Consider the following 21100-nt stretch of genomic DNA (forward strand, 5'->3'; position numbering starts at 1 on the left):
AAATCATAATATATATACATATTGTTTTGTGTAAAAGTCTTGGTTGACTTTTCGGCCCGCAATACGAGAATTTCGGATTATCTCAGCTGATTACGCCCAGATGAAAAATGAAGTTTCTTTAAATCGTTTATGCCTTTTAAAATTATTGAATCATTTGCACAAAAATTGGAACCACAAAAACATCCTCAAGCTTCTACACATGAAATTAACAGAAAATATGATATACTCAAGGGTTATTAGGTATAGAGATACTAATGTATTTTTAATTAGTTTTTGCATTTTAAACAAGTTAAAGTTTGAGTAATTGTGTTGTGTTTTTGTCATTTCCATGTTTTTATTGTTTTTTTATACTTATCAGAGTTTCTATATTCTATATACAGCGAATCCTCTCCGAACTCACGAATTGATTCAAATGATTCGCGATCCCGCTTTGAACTCCCGAACTGACTCAAATGATTCGCGAACCCGCTGGTTCAAATGATTCGCCATCCCGCTCCGAACTCCCGAACTGACTCAGATGATTCACGAATCTGCTCCGAACTCACGAACTGATTCAAATCATTTGCGATCCCCAAACTGACTCAAATGATTCGCTATCCCGCTACGAACTCCCGAAATGATTCAAACAATTCGCGATCCCCACACTGACTCAAATGATTCGCGAACCCGCTGGTTCAAATGATTCGCCATCCCGCTCGAACTCCCGAACTGACTCAGATGATTCGCGAATCCGCTCCGAACTCAAGAACTGATTCAAATGATTCGCCATCCCGCTCGAACTCCCGAACTGACTCAGATGATTCGCGAATCCGCTCGAACTCCCAAACTGATTCAAATGATTTGCGATCCCCAAACTTACAAATAGGCAAATAGAGGACAAAATAGTCATTTTCTTTATTTTCATGACTATGAAAATTGTAGATTCATAGTACTGTATATACATATATATATATATATATATATATATATATATATATATATATATATATATATATATATATATATTAATGATATTATTTTTAGTTAATAACCCTGCCTATATTCTCCTGCCACCCTATGCAGAGGATAAGCTGTTGGAATGGAATGCTTGGACAAATTTTAGATTTTCTGATGGTTAACCATTTTCAGGTTAAGTCATTAGCCATTGTTAATATATATATATATATATATATATATATATATATATATATATATGTGTGTGTGTGTGTGTGTGTGTGTGTGTGTCTACAACCTCTGTTGTTAATTGTTTTATATTTCCTAAAATATCTATCAAATTGAAAATGAAATAAACAATAGGCTCACCAGCTCACACCTCTGGGGAATTTATCAGGAACCCAGGTTGCCTTGGAAACAGATTCACTTAGCACATGATTGCAAATGCTAAAAGGTTGAGCTTGTTGCTTTAGTGCAGGAGGAGAGTGACAGACAGGTTGTGTCTGTGTGACTGACAGCATCAATCACATTATCTAGAGCCCCAGACAGCGCTAGCAAAGGCTTTTCTTGTGTTTTGTCTCAATCCTTTTCTAGGAGCTGAGACCAAAGGTGTGTAGACATTCATTCCATATGTTGGTTCTCTATGATTCTACCATGATAGTTTATGAGGGAAAATATGAAATCTGGCTTAATACTAAGACCATTTCAATTTATACTCTTGCTGATTTCAAGCTTCTAGCAACACGCACCAGCAATTGTGTTTTCTGCCTTCATGTGCTTATCCAACTTTGACTATTTTGAATGTTATTTAAATTAGCATTCTTTTTTTCATGATGCTTTATTTATTTAGCAGTGAACAATTCATTTAAAAAAGCAATTGTATCAAAATAAATTCAAATAGGAAACAAATAGGCCTACAATAATAATTCAACAGAAAAAAATATGTATATATTTTTCACATTTCTATAACCAATTAAGATGCATACTGTGTAGATAAATAATTAAAAGGATAGTAGGCTTTACAGTAATTTACTGTTTTTTTTCATTGCCCATTTCTAGTTGTTGTGTATAAAGAATTTTCCATATGAGTAAATTTATAATAAACCATATTATTACCATCATGAAACAATATCTTAATTTAAGGTGAAATCCAATATTTGGATTATTTAAAATGCCCCTTTACTCTTACATTAAACATACAGTAAATATATATGAATATAAAAAAGCATAAAAAGCAGAGTCTGCCAATCTGGTGTGATTGGCCACAAGATTGCTATTTATTTATACTTTTATAAATCATTATTATTATTTTTCTGACAATGAATTGTGACTGGATGAGCTGTGTTGCCTTGTCTTACTGTTAAAAGGAACTACATTCCTTGGTGAAAGAATTGATTAACTCATTATGTCTCATCCTTCATCATTTCACAGTTTTATAAAAGCAATAAGCCACTCAAGGCTGTTTACTTGTGTTGTGCAGAACAACAGCCCTCACCAATGCTAAAATCCCATAAAGCACTGCCTTATTGGCTTTTTGCTTCATTAAATTACATTAGATATGAATTATTTTGCCTCTGAGCGTATGAAAAATTAACAGCAACTGTTGCACAAACCATTTTGGAGATTAAAGCCAGATGCAAAGGCAATGACAGATAGAAGAAGCACAAACACTGATTTATTATTAAACCACTGCTATTTATGACATTTTATTCAGTTTCTATATATATACACTAGTAATCAAACCCACACACACACACACTGTCTCAAACTGACACTAGATTTCTTAGTGGTTCGTTTTTACCCATTAACATGACACAATGTTAAAGATAAAGAGGCTGAAGATTTATTTAGTATATATAGCCTCCTGTTCTGTGTGATTTCTGTGGCTCTTCAGGCGATGAATAATATCAGTTTGATCCACAATATGACAGGTCACTGTCACTGACGCTGTCGAAACTCATTTCCTTCAACACCTTCAAATCAAACACGGCCTGACCTACAAAACAGACTGACAATGAGCGACAAGAAATCCCACTGAATTACTCCTATGATCTCGTACCTCGTAATTTGTGTCTGTCAGAGTCAAAGCAGTGAGCAGATCTCTGTTCGAAAGCATCCATTCATGCAAAAATGAAAATTTGCTGTCTTTTCTCCAAGGCAGCGGTCCATTTGTTGGTGAACTATAGTGCTTTTAGACATCATTGTGGTTGACTGAAACTCAAAAGCTTATGAAATATAAAACTAATGCAAGCGAGGTCTCTCTTTATGAGACGAGTGCGATTGAGCCGGCCAAAGGTGCGATCATCAGACTGGTCATTAAATCCTGCGAGCGATGACCTTTGGTCTGGTTGGAAGGCTAATTATATAAGAGACGCCTGGTTTAATAAAGCTGTGGTCAGAGAGTGGCCTTTTTATATATTCTTATATAATACGGTCATTAAATCTGAACTGGATGCTGTCATAATATCATAGTTTAAAGCTGTAATGAATGAAAAATCAACGAAGGTCTCTGTATATGTCAGCTTCGTGCTTCTTATGTGACACATTATCCTTCAATCAGACGGCTGCGGAGAGAAAGGAACCGTTCCTGCTTTAAATAAAGCTCCAGACCAGTCTTTTATCCGTTAGAGAAAAGCATCGATGTTTCTCAGAAAACACTGGCTCTTCTGTTCAGTAAATCTGACTGAATGTTGTGCTTCAGTGTCTTTAGTAAATGGTTTACTGTTAGGATGAACTGTAAATGCGGTCTTCCCCTTTTAAATGATTTTTCAGGAGCTTCAAGCAGAGCCGGCGTCTTGTGAAAGCTCGACACGTGAAGGTGTGAAACATGCCTGAAGCTACAGCACGGTTATTTTACAGTATAGGTGTCAGAGAAAAGCTCTTAGCATCTGCACAGATGACAGACGCCTAGATGCACGTGGAAAATGTTAAACATGGTAAATATACAGAGCTGACACTTGTGCATTTACCAGTTATTTTTCATCAGGAAAGAAAATGTTCCTCTGTGTTGTTACAATAAGCGCTATATTTTTTTTACTTTATTGTCGTTGGTGTGATCAGGGCTTAAAGGATCAGTTCACCCAAAACTGAAAAAACTCACTCTCAGATCATCCAAGATTAGGATGAGTTTGTTTCTTCATCAGGTTTGGAGAAATGTAGCATTGCATCAGTGTCTCACCAATAGATGCATCGAAGTGAATGGGTGCCGTCAGAATGAGAGTCCAAACAGCTGATAAAATCGTCTCAATGCTGGATTTGTTTCAGCTTTAGTCTTCTCCAGATGTTCACTGATGGACTGGAGTGCTGTGGATTATTGTGATTTTTTTATTAGACTCTCATTCTGACGGCACCCATTCACTGCAGAGCATCCATTGATGAGACACTGATGCAGTGCTGCGTTTCTCCAGATCTTCACAGCTCACATCAGAAGGTGAAGCATCATCTCAGAGCTTCAGTGCAGGGTTCGTGTTATTGAATGTTTAGTAATGCAGTGATGTGTTTTGCTCAATAATTGAAGGCACGGTTTCAGTCCGAGCGGATGCACATTCAAAAATATATGCTTCTTCAAGCTTCATCTGCTACAGGAAGCACTATAAGTGAAGTCTCATCCTTTATTAATAGAGGGATAAAACAGCACTCTGTGCCATCTGAACTCCAGTGTCCATGATGACAGTGTTTGGCCTCTTACAGCCGTCCCTTCACTGGCTCAAGATCGGCCTTCAGCTCAGACTCACATATCTGGCCTTAAAGTCTGATTCAGCAGTTCATTCAGAGCATTGGAAGGTTTTCAACTGGTGCATATGCTGAAGAAAATGATTTAATATGATTCTTTGTGTTCATTTGGTCTAAAACAGCTTGGAAAGCTTGATTATTTGACCTAGACTTTAACCATATTTTGCTTCTTACATTAAACCCATTGAATCTGCTCGATTATAATGACCGGTGATTCAAATGATGCTTCTTCTGATTCAAAACTAAATCACCCTTTCAAGACATTTCCGAGTAAATGCATGAGTAATAATGAGTATGTGTGTGTGTGTGTGTGTTTGTGTGTGTGTGTGTGTGTGTGTGTGTGTTTGTGTGTGTATTTGTGTGTGTGTGTGTGTGTGTGTGTGTGTGTGTGTGTGTGTGTGTGTGTGTGTGTGTGTGTGTGATTAATGCATGAAATAAAAATCGACTAAAATCTATAATATTAATTTATCAGCTAGTTGCCAAAGATGCATTTTTTTATGTTATGTTTAGGTTTAATTTAAAGTATTAGACTAATTCTCTCTCTCTCTCTCTCTCTCTCTCTCTCTCTCTCTCTCTCTCTCTCTCTCTCTCTTTCTCTCTCTCTCTCTATATATATATATATATATATATATAGCTAAAAAAAATATTCTGGTTATGGAAGTATCTGCTAAAAAAACATTCATGTGAAGCTTTTTATTAATTTTTGAAGGCTGAATCTGATGAATTAGAAAGCTCGAGTTCAGTTAAAGTCAACATGAAACAACACTTCTGCATTTGACTGAGCTAAAGCTGATGTAGTCCACACTATCTCTGTTCTTTATGAGCACTGACGGCTCCATGAAGAACCTTTCCATTCCTCAAACAGTTCTTTATCTCTGAAAAGTGTTCTTCTCTTGGAATAGTTCTTTGGACGGCATGGCTGTGAAAGCTCTTATTTGAAGGAGTGTGTGTCAGAATGAATCAGGACAGTGGATGAGATAAATGTGCTGTAACAGTGAAGTATTTCTCCGTTTATCTGACAGATAGCTGTGTTCAATCCGTCACAGGAACGAGAAGCAGCTCTGTTGTTGTGCTGGTGAAGGTGTGTGTGTTCACCTCCCACTCCAAACAATCACTGTCATGCGTGTGGCAGGTTTTCTTATTTCAGGGGACACATCTTCATCTCGACTGGGTCATGGCAATAGAAACGGTGCAGCTATTAGACTGATGGCCGATCTGAAGACGCTGCTGTTCTCAGTCTGACAGCGACTCGACTCCTGTAACCGAACTGATGGAGACGCCACTGACAGCTCAGGGAAGACAGCCATTGGCCAAAGACTAACCCACTGCAAAATATCTCACAAAAACATTTAATAAAGCATCAGAGAAGGTAATCCATGCAGACAAAGTACCAGCACAGAAACTGCAGCTGCGCACCACACGTCTTCGGCATGTCACTCGGGGTTAGAGACGCACTTCTGCACGCTTTATTTACACTGTTTCTGTGTGATTTATACACTGATTCAAATACATATCACAGCTAAATTATCAGATCGTAGAACCAAACGAAATCTTGAACCATTCGGTGCAAATAGCTGGTGTGTTGTGGTGTAAACTAAACTAAACTAAACTAAAATAAACTAAAATAAAATAAAATAAAATAAAATAAAATTATTATGGCTATCAAAAGCTTAAATTATTTAAAAAAAATGTAAGGCTTAATAAATTCAGTGCCTTTTTAGGAAGTTTTTAGTCTGTGTTATGAACACAACAGAATGAACAATAAACAAATACTATAAAAATATGTTTTTGATTATACATTAATTTTATACTAAATATAAAATTAATATAGATTAAAAATATAATTTTATTAATTTTAGCTTTACTTATACATTACAAAAGGGTAATTAAGATAAAATCTTCCACTATTAGGTGCATATTAGCTGTTGTGTTGTGGTGCAAACCCATATAAAATAAAATAAAATAAAATAATGAACTTTAAAATAAAAATAATTACTGCTATCAATATTAAATTAAAAAATATTAAAGCTTAATAAATTAAGTGTCTTTTTAGTAAGTTTAGAACAGTATGATAAGTAAAGAAATATAATAAATATATATTTTTCTATTAGGTGCAGTCTGTTGGGTTGTGGCTTAGTCCCATAAATTAAATTAAATTAAATTAAATTAAATTAAATTAAATTATAGCTGTTAAAAGATTAAATTAATTACAAAATATTAAACTTTAACACTTAGGCTTCATGCATTCAATATAATGTGTTTTTAATACATTTCATGAGTTTGTAGTGGTATTAACTGAACAAAGAAACTCGGCAGCAGAGCTCATCTCATTCATATTTCTCCACAACAACAAAACACTGTTCTATTTCAGTCCCTTCAAATGTTTCAGCCAAATCAAACTAATATCAAACTACGTGCAGTTATGAAACAACAGGTTCTGTTTTTCTCAAACGGGGACAAAGCTGTTGTTCCAAAGCATCATCTCAGAGCCTGAAATCCTCAAAGCACCTGAGGTTTTCTTTAACCAGCAGCAGTAATGAAGCCGGACAGGCGCTGGACTGTGTGTCTGCTTCACAGAGAGTCATTACGAGGGCAGATCGATGACACGGATACACGCCACGCTTCAGCGGCCCTCGGGGAATCACACCATTTCCAGGTGAGATCACAGACCTCACGATCACCTCGTGTGCTCAGACGCGTTTCTGATCAATACAGAGCCGACAAAGAGAGTTCATCTGCTCAAACACTGATGCTCGGTGAGTTAAAGCAACGCTTCACCCAACAATTATATTCGCTGAAAATGTGAAACTCTTAGGTCCATCCAAGATTAGGATGAGTTTGTTTCTTCATCAGGTTTGGAGAAATGTAGCATTGCATCAGTGTCTCATCAATGGATGCTCTGCAGTGAATGGGTGCCGTCAGAATGAGAGTCTGATAAAAACATCACAATAATCCACAGCACTCCAGTCAATCTGGAGAAGACAAAAGATGAGACAAATCCAGCATTGAGCATATTTTTAACTAAAATATGAGTCTCATTCTGACGGCACCCATTCACTGCAGTGCATCCATTGATAAGACACTGATGCAATGCAACAACTCCAAATCTGATGAATGCACTCGTGTTGCACAGAATAACAATAAACAGCAGGTTTAGTAATTAATTTTTAGAGCTGAACTGGATTTTACAAGCTTTAATGCATTGATTGCTGATATGATGTTCATTTGTATTTGTAGTTTTTGTCACAAATCCAATGCTCCTCAAACACGTTCTTTTACTGTCACCAAGAACAATTAGTTTTCTGCTTATACAGCAGTGACGAGTCATAATAATACAGAATGATATTAATATCGCAATTAGGTGATTGAAGCCTGTAATTATAAGCATGATAAAGTAATATCTGGGCATGCTGTGTTGTATTTTTCGCTCTGGATAAATGATCTATTATCTTCTTTGCTGAGAGTGAGATGTTGGTAATGACTGGAAGACTCCCTGCAGTGAGAGTAATGAGAAAAATGACACAGAAAAAGCCCAAATGTAAGTGAGACGTCCTCGTGGAGAACACCAGAGCCACTGAGAGCTGAAATCACATTTATTGGACACTTTATCAGGTGTGTTTATCTAATAACGGCTAGTAGTTACAGTATTATATCACGAAGCTGTTCCAGCTTACATCACAGCGGTATGGTAATACATGTTTCTTTAGACATCCGTTGAATCAAATATTTCACTTTAAAATGTGATTGAACTCATTTGATTATTTGATCTTTTATTTTAGAATTTAATGAGCAAATGCTGAACTACATAACTTAAAAATATACTCTCATGATATTCATTGATGGTTAATGTTTATAATTAAATGAATGCATTTAGCAGACGCTTTTATCCAAAGCGACTTACAGTGCATTCAGTCTAACATTTTTTACCTGACATGTGTTCCCTGGGAATCGAACCAACAACCTTCTGTGCTGCTAATGCAATGCTCTACCACTGTACCACACAAATGGCATCGTTTGGACACTTTCTATCATTTCTGTGGAACACAATAAAAGACATTTAGAAAAATTGCTAACTCTTGATGGAAAATATAAGATTTTCAAACTCTCTTTTGTCTTCCACAAGTTTTGAGTGACACAAGAGAATAAATAATGACAAAACATCACATTTTGCTGAACTGTCCCTTTAAAACTAAAGCATTTTTTCATCATGAGTGCCTTCAAATGGTCTTTAAAATGTTCGAATTCTATGGTTATTGATTATTAAGAAGTTTATATCTTGCAATTATGTTTTTAAACACTTTTTTGGGGCAGGAAGTAGTCCATTTGAAAAAGAAAAGGTCAAAATTATGTGAGAAAATTGACCAAATGGACTTTTATTAAAGAACGAAACAAAGAATAAAGAAAGACAAGTTTCCTTTTTTATGTAAAATAATTTTCTAACTGTTTTTAAAATTCACTTTAATTAAGTAAATGTTTTAATCATTTTAAGAGTTTTTAAAATTGCTTGTTTTATTTTTGTTATTATTTTTCTTCATGATTATTTTACTTTCTTTTATGTAAAGCACTTTGAGTTACCATTGTGTATGAAATGTGCTATATAAATAAACTTGCCTTGCCTTAAAATATGAGGTCCTTCAATTAAATAATTTAGGTCTGTTTTAATTTATGGGTTTTGTTGCCAAAAAGCATGTGAACCCATGCTCTATAGTTAAATAATTCACTGAATTTAATTTTACAGTGCATTTCATGCACTATATATGAATGGTCAAAAGTTTGGAATAATTTATATTTGTGCATGTTTTTGAGTGTTTTCCGCTCACCAAAGCTGCATTTCTTTGATAACAAAAAATACAGTAAAGAAGTAATACTGTGAAATATTACAATTTCAAAGAACTGTTCTCAATTGCAATATATTTTAACATTTTATATATTTCTGTGATGCACAGCTGTATTTTTTTGCATCATTCCTCCAGTCTTCAGGGTCACATGACCTTCAGAAATCATTCTTATATCATGATTTATACTCGTCCTATATCTTGTGCATATATATGTGTGTATTCCCCTGGTGGGACGCTCCTCATAATCCCAGGTTCTTGTTTAATTTCCTCTCCCGCTGGTTGCCTTGGCAACATAGCGAGCTTGTGAAAGCTTGAAGTATTGGAGATGGCATGAGACAAGCGGCTCTGTGTGCATCTCTCATACGCTGGCTCCCATCGCAGCAGAAGCACACACATCCCGCCGTATCTGTTCCTGCATCAGCCTCGTTCTGTCATCTGTTTCTGAGAGCAGCCATTAGATGGGAGCTGAATATTCACTGAGGTGAATTCTTCAGCAATTACAATAACAAAGACTCGGGTTCGAGAGCTGAGCCCTGGCGCTTTCAGTGGAGCACAAACAGGAGAAAACAAGGCCGTTTGAAGCTCTTGTCTTTACTACAGTTGCACGAACACAATGATTTAACCCGGCTTACAGAAGGTTTTGCTAACTCAAGTTCTAAAATCATTTTCTGAATGCATTCTAAATATTCAAAAGGTTATGAAGCATTAAGAGCATTTCTTCTTTGCCCTTCTTTGGAACATTCCAATTTATAATTTTGAGAACGTTACATTAGAGTGTTCTATCAACATTTAAAACACCCAATTTTTTTAAAGAAGGGTTGTTGTTTTTTTTAGTACTGTATGTGCAAACATTCTATCTGACATTATGAAACCGATATGAACATGTTTCTGAATGTTTCTTAAACATTAGACAAAAACCCTTTTTTTAATTTTTAGAATGCAAACATTAGTGGAACATTCCATTTGATCACTTTAAGAACATTATGTATGTTACATTTAAATGTTCTCAGCATTTAAAACAATCATATTTAAAGAATGGACCATTAGAGGAATATTCTGCTTTACCATTTTGAAAGTATTCTGAGAAAGTTACATTGGAATATATTAGTTTTATTTTTTTACATTTGTCTTGGTTTTGCAAATGTTCCATTGTTCCAAATGTTCCAAAATATAACATTTTATCATAAAAAAAAACATTATGAAAATGTTGCATTAGAATGCTCTCTATGTGTTTATATATTCAAGTATACATACATATATATATATATATATATATATATATATATATATATATATATATATATATATATATATATATATATATATATTTTTTGTGGTTCAATTTGTTCATTATGAAAATGTTTTTTCTAAATCTTTCTTAAATGTTCAAAACATCCATAAAAACAAAACAAAAATAACTTTTATTTTTTACTGTTTGTGAATGTTAGAGGAATATTCCATTTTATAATTTGGAAAATGTTAAAAGAATTTTAGAATGTTCTCTTAACATTTGAAACACATTTATTTATAAAATGTGTTATTTTTATTGTGCAGCTGTTATCAAACTTTATTTTTTCAGTGTTTCTTAATCGCTTCATCTTAGTTATGTGAACATTAGTGGAACTTTCCATTATATAATTTTTTGTTTTACCATTATGAGAGCGTTACATTAGAACAACCTCTCAACATTTAAAGCATGCTTTTATAAAGAATATTTTTTAAAGAATGTTTTGTCCTAACGTTTGCATAACCTTTAAAACATTGTTAGTGATAAGACAGTATTGCTGAGTATTTGTGTTGCTAACCTGATTCCGAAGTAATCGGAGGAAAGTGTTGATTATGAGGAGGATGTGACATTTTATCGTTCATGTTACCCTACATAGGTCTGTCTCTGCCATCATCGCCGTGCCATTTTTAGAACCCCAGCAGGCTGTAAACAGTGTTACCATGGCAACGTCACCGAGACACACACTGATAAGCGAGCTGTACAGCGCTCCTGATGACAAATAGATCTTTAAAGCTGCTGGTGTCTTCAACACACCACTAAACTCCTGCAGTCTTATTGCTCAGGCTCTCACACCCCAGTCTGTTTGTTCTGGAGAACTTTGCAGTTGGTGTGAACACAGTCTGGTCTGACCTCATTTGAGCAAAATCCCTGATCATTTCAGTCGTATCTTAGTTTGAGCCACAGTTTGCAGTGTAGATTGTTTTATGAATCTGTGATGCAGTTTTACAATCAGCTGATCAAAACCTCATTGTGTTCAGCAGGAAAAACTGCCAATTCACAGATGAAGAGTATGAAAGCTTGTTTCCAAGATAATAATAATACTAAAAAAGATTAATGGTGCTCTTTGTTTCAAAGCTTGCACCAGTGTTATTTTGTTATTATTGAGAGACTGTACTATTTTGTTAATATTTTGAATTGGATATCATTTGTATATTTTCTGCTTTCGTTTTAATTTAAGTTAAAGTTTTAGGGTTTTTTGCAGATTTTATTATAGATTTGATTATGTTTTCTTGATTTTAAATATGTCTATATTGTTTCTATTAGTTTTTATTAAAGTTTTAGTTAATACATAACTAAAATAACTTTATTTATTTATTTTTCAGCTGTAGTTTTCCAAAGCAACATTTGCTTTGGAAAACTACAGCTGAAATAAAAAAAATAATAAAGTTATTTTTCATAATGTTATTTTCGTTAATGTTCATATTATTCCAAGTAACAAACAATGTGTGTGTTTTTATGGTTTTAGTTTTAGTTATTACTTTAGTATCCCTGATTTTGACTTTTTCCTCACAGTTGCATGACAGAAAATGCACAACATGGCTTTTTAAAATCTGACAGACCATATCTGACATGTTTGACTAAATTGTCAGTGAGTTTTATGTGAATCCTGTAATTTAGGCTACTAAAGGCATGTCAGCGATGTTGGTCTTCACTCACTAATGGAGAGTCTGTCTCTCTGTGTTTCTCTGCTCTAAACAGATTCCCTCCGAGGCATTAATATTTCAGACCCAGACCACAGAGGTAAGTCACGTCGAGTTTCAGAGGAAAGCAGAGGTGAGTCTTGCTAGATAAACGCTGCTTGACTTGAGTGAAGTTTGTTTTGACGTGAGGTTACAGAACGGTGAACAGAGCATGAGAGACTTGAACTTCTGATGCTTTAAACTAAAGGTGCCGTCATATTAGCCAAATAAACAGGAAAATGTGTCTGGCTGTTGTCAATAATGTAGAGTTATATCAAAATACAGCTCACACAGAAATCACTTTTAAACCAAGCTGCTTTTAACACTGCACATCGATGAATATTTGCATGCAGAATTTCTGATTGCGTACACAAAAATTCACAAAACAAAGTCTGAAGTATAAACGAAGAACAAAACACTGTTTACTCCATTCACTGGAGAAATATCCTTTTGGAGAGGTGAGGTGTCCAAGTCACAACATCGAACTACTGGGGTGCCTCAGGGCTCAGTTCTTGGACCACTCCTGTTCTCTGTCTACATGGCATCATTAGGTTCTGTCATTCAGAAACATGGCTTTTCACACCACTGCTATGCTGATGACACTCAACTCTACCTCTCATTCCATCCTGATGATCCGACGGTAGCTACTCGCATCTCAGCTTGTCTAACTGACATTTCTTCCTGGATGATGGACCATCACCTTCAACTCAACCTTGCCAAGACAGAACTGCTTGTGATTCCAGCAAACCCATCGTTTCATCACAATTTCACCATCAAGTTAGGCACATCAACCATAACTCCTTCAAAAACAGCTAGAAGCCTTGGAGTTATGATTGATGATCAGCTGACTTTCTCAGACCACATTGCTAAAACTGTCCGATCCTGCAGATTTGCTTTATTCAACATCAAGAAGATCAAGCCCTTTCTTTCGGATCATGCTGCACAACTCCTTGTTCAAGCTCTTGTTCTGTCCAGGCTGGACTATTGCAATGCTCTCTTGGCAGGTCTTCAAGCCAGTTCTATCAAACCTTTACAATTAATTCAGAACACAGGAGCAAGATTAATCTTTATAAATTTTTATTAGTTCTGAAAAATGCATACCTCTGTTTATCAATTTGCACTGGCTACCAAGAGCTGCTCGCATAATATTAACAACCAGTACTGGCTCTGTACCCCTTTACCTACATTCATTACTTCATTACTTATGTGCCTCTAGGAGCTTGTGTTCTGCAAGTGAACGTCACTTTATTGTTCATCTCAAAGAAGCACAAAATCACTTTCACATATTTTTACATTAAATGTTCCCTTCTGGTGGAATGACCTGCTCAACTCAATCCGAGCAGCTGAGTCCTTAGCCATCTTCAAGAATCGGCTTAAAACACATCTCTTCCATCTTTATTTGACCCTCTAACTCTAACACTCTATTCTTTTTTAATTCTACTTTATCTGTTTATCTTCTTTTTTATATGAAAAAACTAACTCTAGCTTTCTATTTTTTTCTATTCTATCTACTTGTTTTGCTTTGTGTGTGTGTGTGTGTGTGTGTGTGTATAACAATACAAATACGTGTACTGTACTGTACTGCGTTGAAACTTGTAAATTGCACTTACATATTGTTGCTCTTTTGTTAGTTTTGATTGCTTCTATTTTTCTTATTTGTAGGCTAAGTCGTTTTGGATAAAAGCGTCTGCTAAATGACTAAATGCAAATGTAATGTAAATATAATATGTTTCTAAAACACTGAAATGTCCAGTTTCCTTGTTGTGATTAGAATGTTGTTTAAAGATTACTAAAACGTTTCTTAAACAATCTATTGACTTTAATTTTACCCAAAATATAACATTATTTCAATGTTTGAAGAGCGTTTAGATGTTCACTTTTCTTGTCATGATTAGAATGTTATTTAAAGATTATTTAAAAAAAATCTTAGAATGTTCATCAAGAACGAGCCACATCGTGAGGAGGTTCCAAAAATGTTGTTCTAATAGCCCAAATAAAGTTATAAGAACATTCATCTTACTTTAAGACTGTTTTGTCATAACATTAAAAACAATTTATTTAAACGTTAGTGAACATTGTGAGAACATTCATGTTAGCACGCTACATTAAGAGCCTTGAGATGCTGATTACTTAATGAAATCAAACTGCATCTAAACACATGAAAATATTTCTTTTTTAGCATGGAAGTTCACCAAGCTTTACATTTTCATATTTGAACATTGTATTATTTGTATGTTTGGCCACACATTATTCAGGTTTCTTCATGCAAGCTTACAAACACAAGAAAACAGCACATGATTGTTCCTCTTTAGTCTGTTTCAGTCAGAGATCTGCAGGGTGCTGGAAGCAGTTATTTCAGGATTCAGGAGGGGTCTGTCTCTTGGGACGCGGCTCATGTCTCTTTCTGTTGGCTGATGATCTCTGAATAATCACACACTGACAGCTGATAATCAACAGGTATGAATGTGTGAAACCCTCTGCAGATTTTCAAATAGTTTATAAAAAACTTGCAAGTTGACAGGTTAAAGTTTGAAGGAAAGACAGACCTCGGCTCATAACTGTGCTGACAGAGACATCTGCTGGTGTGGTGGGAAATTACTGGCACATTTAGCCCATTCCTGTAACTGATTGTTGATCTTAGTTGTGGTGAACATCACCCTGTTTCTAAGAAGGAATTACAAATCACAGAATCACAATGATTTCGTTTCAATGATGCAAGTAACAGCATGCATGTTATAGTATAGATTTAATAACATCAGAAAGACCATGACCATGTCCTTTAACCTTAAACCTTTAACCCTTTTCTCATTCCTTCAAATCCAGTGAACGTTTGTGTGATTGTTCTCGTGTCTATCAGTGGCTCTGAGGAGATTCACACAGATATTCATTGCATTTCCACTCCCAGACCCCTGCTGCGAGTCCGGACTGAACACTTTCTCTCGCTCTCTCTCTGTGTGTGTGTGTGTGTGTGTGTTTGATGCATTGTAAGGTCATCAGCATGTTACACACTCCCATGATGCCTCTGTGAGTTCGTGCCTGTTTCACTCGTTATTGGAAAGTTGCATGACAGTCCAGAAAAAGGCCTCACTCTTTTCCACTCGATCCACTCTGTAGAATTCATTAAAAATGCCCCGTCTCAAAAATGTGTGGAATTTTGTTTTGTTCCTCTCACATCCTGAGCTGTGCTCTTTTAACACACGCCATGTTCAGCTGTGAATATACTGAAGGACTTGAGTGTTTCTCTCTTCAGTAGAAGATACTTCAGAGCTGTGTTTCACAATGTATTTCATCCAAACACACAGGGAAGGACACACATCTGCTAAATGACTTACACTGTTGGTCACTGTCTGTCAACATGAGCATCAAGGACTGAAGTCACTACACAGCTGCACCACTTTGCACACACAATTTTAGGCAAACATCTTTTTAGTTAGCAAGATGAACACTTCGAACATTTAACTAGTTTTGTAGCTGAGAACTGAAAACTTTGTGCTAATGTCTGCTAAAGTAAATATGTGAAATCTAGCTTGCATGAAAACATTTGCATTCATATGCATGTGTAGAATATGCATCTGGACTCCTATGTTTTTATGTTATAAACTAAAAATTAACCATTAAATGACTTCTAAAATAAATCACTCATTTAACCTGATAATCTGATCAAATATATATTTGATAATATTTATGAATATTTTGTGGAATATATTTGTTTTATATATTTTGCAAATAATTTTTATATTTATTACTATTTGTAATATTTTATTTTCTATTTAAATTTTAGTTTAAGTTTTTGTCATTTTGTTTTAGCTTTAATTTATTCTTTGGTTTAAGTTTCGGTAATTTTAGTATGGTAACTTCAATGTATTTAAGTTAGTTATAAATGCAACATTTTAAATTTTTAATCATTAATATTTCTAATTTTAAAATAAAAATAAAATTCTAATCTTTCATCAAACATTTATATTTTAATTTCAACTTTATTTCAATCACCAAAAAAAATTTTCTTAAACAATTTTAGCTATATATATATATATATATATATATATATATATATATATATATATATATATATATATATATTAAAACGTCTTCACTTTTTATGTGTTAAATGTTATAAACAAATAAGATTATTATAATTTAGTTGAAATTCTTAGAACATGTCAGGCTAGATAGACAAATGAAACATCATTCGAGTCCGTTTGAGAGTTCGTAGCGGGTTCGCGAATCATTTGAGTCAGTTTGGGGATCGCGAATCATTTCAGTCAGTTTGGGAGTTCGGAGCGGGTTCGCGAATCATTTGAGTCAGTTTGGGGATCGCGAATCATTTCAGTCAGTTTGGGAGTTCGGAGCGGGTTCGCGGATCATTTGAGTCAGTTTGGGGATCGCAAATCATTTGAATCAGTTCGGGAGTTCGGAGCGGGATCGCGAATCATTTGAGTCAGTTTGGGGATCGCAAATCATTTGAATCAGTTCGGGAGTTCGTAGCGGCTTCGCGGATCATTTGAGTCAGTTTGGGGATCGCGAATCATTTGAATCAGTTCGGGAGTTCGGAGCGGGATCGCTAATCATTTGAGTCAGTTTGGGGATCGCGAATCATTTGAATCAGTTCGGGAGATCGTAGCGGGATCGCGAATCATTTGCGTCAGTTCCCCAGCAAACAGGGGACGTCCCCCGAATGTTCTGAATGTAAGCTTAGGTCCATAGTACGTCCGCTTTATAAAGTTCGCTGGCGGTCCTTCGGAGGATATTAGTCTGTGACAGTTTGTGAACGTCCCTGTTTCGTCCCTCATCTGCCATCTCCATTCAACACTTGAAAGATTCAGTCCTTTATCTTTTATCATCAGACCTGACCAGTGTTGGGCAGTAACTAGTTACATGTAACTAAATTACGTGTTTAATTGCAAAATAAATGTAGCTGTAATCTGTTAATGTAATGTAAACTGTAATTAAATTACAGTTAATTATGATATTGTTAATGATTACAAAGGGAGTTACATTTGAATATTTTCACACATATACATATTTAAAATATGAGACACCAATGTTTCTGGAGTTGAAGACACAGAATATGACACATGCTTATTCCATAACTGTTTTATTTCCTATTTTGGTTTATGTAAATAATTATTTATTTATGTATTTATTTTATTTTATTTTTAGATTAACTGCCTTTTTTCCAAGGCATTGTTAGATGCCAATGTTCCCTGTCATAGCTATGCAAAGATTTGATTTCAAAAACAGTATCATAGCTATTAACGTCACTTGAAACAGTGACACTACACATTTTAAATAAGGTAATTTGTAGACTGTAACCTATATAACATTTCTAAAGTAACCTTCCCCACACTGGACCTGACACCTTGCAACTCAGACAAAGATAGTTGACAAAATCAAACTAATATAAAATCATATTGGATTTTAAAGGGTATTTTTGCCTAAAACAAAATAAAGAAAACTGTCATAATAACAGATTGCAAAATTTAAAACAATTGTTTTGTTTTACTATATAGATTTGAATACATTGTAAAATAAAGTTAATGTTTAATTAATAATTTTCATTTCTGAAATGAAAAATGAATAATGAAAAATGTCATTAAATCTGGAGTCTGTTTTCAGCATTTAAACATCAAAATCATGATGCCTTTCAATAATATAATTGACCATAGCTACAATTAGGTTTATGCATGAATGAAGAAAATATGTTTGCATCCCAGGAGCTCTACTAGAATGTTATAGAGTGAATGCCAAGGAAAACATGAAGAAAAATAACACAGGTAAGACAAATAAATTAATTATTTTCATTTACGTATTAAACTGTTTATTTGTGCTATATAAATAAACTTGTATAAACTGTTTGTAAGCCGACAAGAAAAGTTATTTAGGAAATAAATTATTTTAGTTATTGCATTTAAGACTGCTATACTACATGGAGCTCTAATAAAAAGTAATAAAGCCACACTGGAGATAGGATCCGAGCAGCTATCGATCAAATGAGCACATGACCGGATGACGTCACTTTAGGGCACGCGGCATGTATCCATGGCAATGTTCAGCCGCTAGTGACAGTTAACGGTCATGCGTCGATTTCCTCAGACACGGCCTTGAGTTTTCGCTTTTGTTTGGTCGAAAAGGTATTTATTCTTTTATATTATTAGACATTATAGCTACCGTAACTACTGTTTATCTCCTAATGCATACATTTAAGTTTACTTTTTAAACCTTTTCTGAAGTTGTCCCGCGCAGCTGCTGACGTTATGTGAACACTTTCTTAGCTAAAGTTATCTTGTAAAGCTGAAATTATTAAACGTATATAATATTGACAGATATTGAACTTAAATATTTAATTTCCATATGGTAAAAATACACACTGAGACGCCTATATGCGGAAAAAAGGCATACTTTAGGCTAAATTTCGGTCTTTACAAATCTTTTGTCAATGGATAAACGATAGTCTTAGACATATAAAGCCATAACACTACTGAATGTGTTCATTTTGTTGTTTTAGTTTAGAAGACAATGGGAAGAAATGCCATCGACTAACCACAGCTGACGACACGCGGACACACCATCCACCAAAACACACACACACGAAAATAGCCCTGCAACTTTATGATTGTTCAATTAAAACAAACATATTTTGTTTCATTCATCTGTTGAACAATAAAATGACATTTAGAGGATTTAAAGCGAAAGTCCCCTAAACGTCCCGAATGGCCGCTGCAGGTCCTGTGAACGTCCCTGTGAATGTCCGGGGGATGTCTTCGCGAACGTCCGCTCGACGTCAAGAGGACCTTACACGCTGATGTCCAGGGGACGTTCACAGAGGCCATTTAGGGGACGTCCTGGGGACCTTTTTTTGTTCTGAGCTGGTATGTGAATCATTTGAATCAATTCGAGAGTTCGGAGCGGGTTCGCGAATCATTTGAATCAATTCGAGAGTTCGGAGCGGATTCGCGAATCATTTGAGTCAGTTTGGGGATCGCGAATCATTTGAATCAATTCGAGAGTTCGGAGCGGGTTCGTGAATCATTTGAATCAATTCGAGAGTTCGGAGCGGATTTGCGAATCATTTGAATCAGTTTGGGGATCGCGAATCATTTGAATCAATTCGAGAGTTCGGAGCGGATTCGCGAATCATTTGAGTCAGTTTGGGGATCGCGAATCATTTGAATCAGTTCGTGAGATCAAATCGGGTTCGCGAATCATTTGAGTCAGTTTGAGGATCACGAATCATTTGAGTCAGTTTGGGGAACACGAATCATTTGAATCAGTTCGGGAGTTCGTAGCGGGTTCGCGAATCATTTGATTCAGTTCGGGAGATCAAATCGGGTTCGCGAATCATTTGAGTCAGTTTGAGGATCACGAATCATTTGAGTCAGTTTGGGGAACACGAATCATTTGAATTAGTTCGGGAGTTCAAAGCGGGTTTGCGAATCATTTAAGTCAGTTTGGGGATCGCGAATCATTTGAATCAGTTCGGGAGTTCGTAGCGGGTTCGCGAATCATTTGATTCAGTTCGGGAGATCAAATCGGGTTCGTGAATCATTTGAGTCAGTTTGAGGATCACGAATCATTTGAGTCAGTTCGGGAGTTCAAAGCGGGTTCGTGAATCATTTGAGTCAGTTTGGGGATCGCAAATCATTTGAATCAGTTCGGGAGTTCGGAGCGTGAATCATTTGATTCAGTTTGGAAGTTTGGAGCAGGTTCGCGAATCATTTGAGTCAGTGCTTTAAGTTAATGTAAAAAATAATGTCCAGTTCCTTGTTCTTTTGACTACTTGTTTTTATTAATTATAATCATTATTATTGTTATTAAATAATAATAAAGTACAGTTCTCTGTACATTTCGTCCCCTTGGAATTATAAGGTTCTATCTGACATTTTTGTCAAAATTGAGTTATTCACATATTCTTATTCTGTGACAATTTATTTACATTATGTGATGTTTTATTTTAAGATGTGTACTTTTTGGAAACAAAAAGTCTCTATCTACAGAAGTCTATGGAACACAAAAAATTTAAAGATCAAAACTACTCAGAACGCAGATAGAACCTTATAATTCCAAGGGGACGATTTGACTACTTGTTGCATTATTGCTAATTTTGTTTATTATTACTATTTTATAATAATAATAATAATAATAATAATAATAATAATAATTTTTCAACGTCTTGTTTATTATATTATTTTTATTTTTATTGTTGTTGTTGTTGTTTTTGTTGTTGTAAAAAACAATGTAGAGTTCCATGTACATTTGACTGATTCTTACATTATTGCTATTTTTTTTAACAGTTTAATTTAATTTATTTTTCTGAAGTCTTGAATTTCAGTGTAATGCCTAGGTTTCTGTTCACTTCATGTACATGTTGTGAAATATTTATGGACTTATTTAGATTTTTTTTCTTTGCTATTGAAGTGTATGGTGAATGATGATCATAACAATCTCATTCTGGATGACTTCAGAAGCTCTGTTTATGCCTCTCACTTTTCTACTGTCTGACTGAATGCACTCAATGCAAAGTCTGTTTAACCTTTGAATGAGAACATTGTTAAAGTGTTGAAATCTCTCGTAGCAGGAAAGTCAAGTCAGCATTTAAAGTTTATCTTGACAAATTCCCTTCTGTAGTTATA

Source organism: Carassius auratus, chromosome 9 (genome assembly GCF_003368295.1).
Source record: "Carassius auratus strain Wakin chromosome 9, ASM336829v1, whole genome shotgun sequence".
NCBI classification, from domain to species: Eukaryota; Metazoa; Chordata; class Actinopteri; order Cypriniformes; family Cyprinidae; genus Carassius; species Carassius auratus.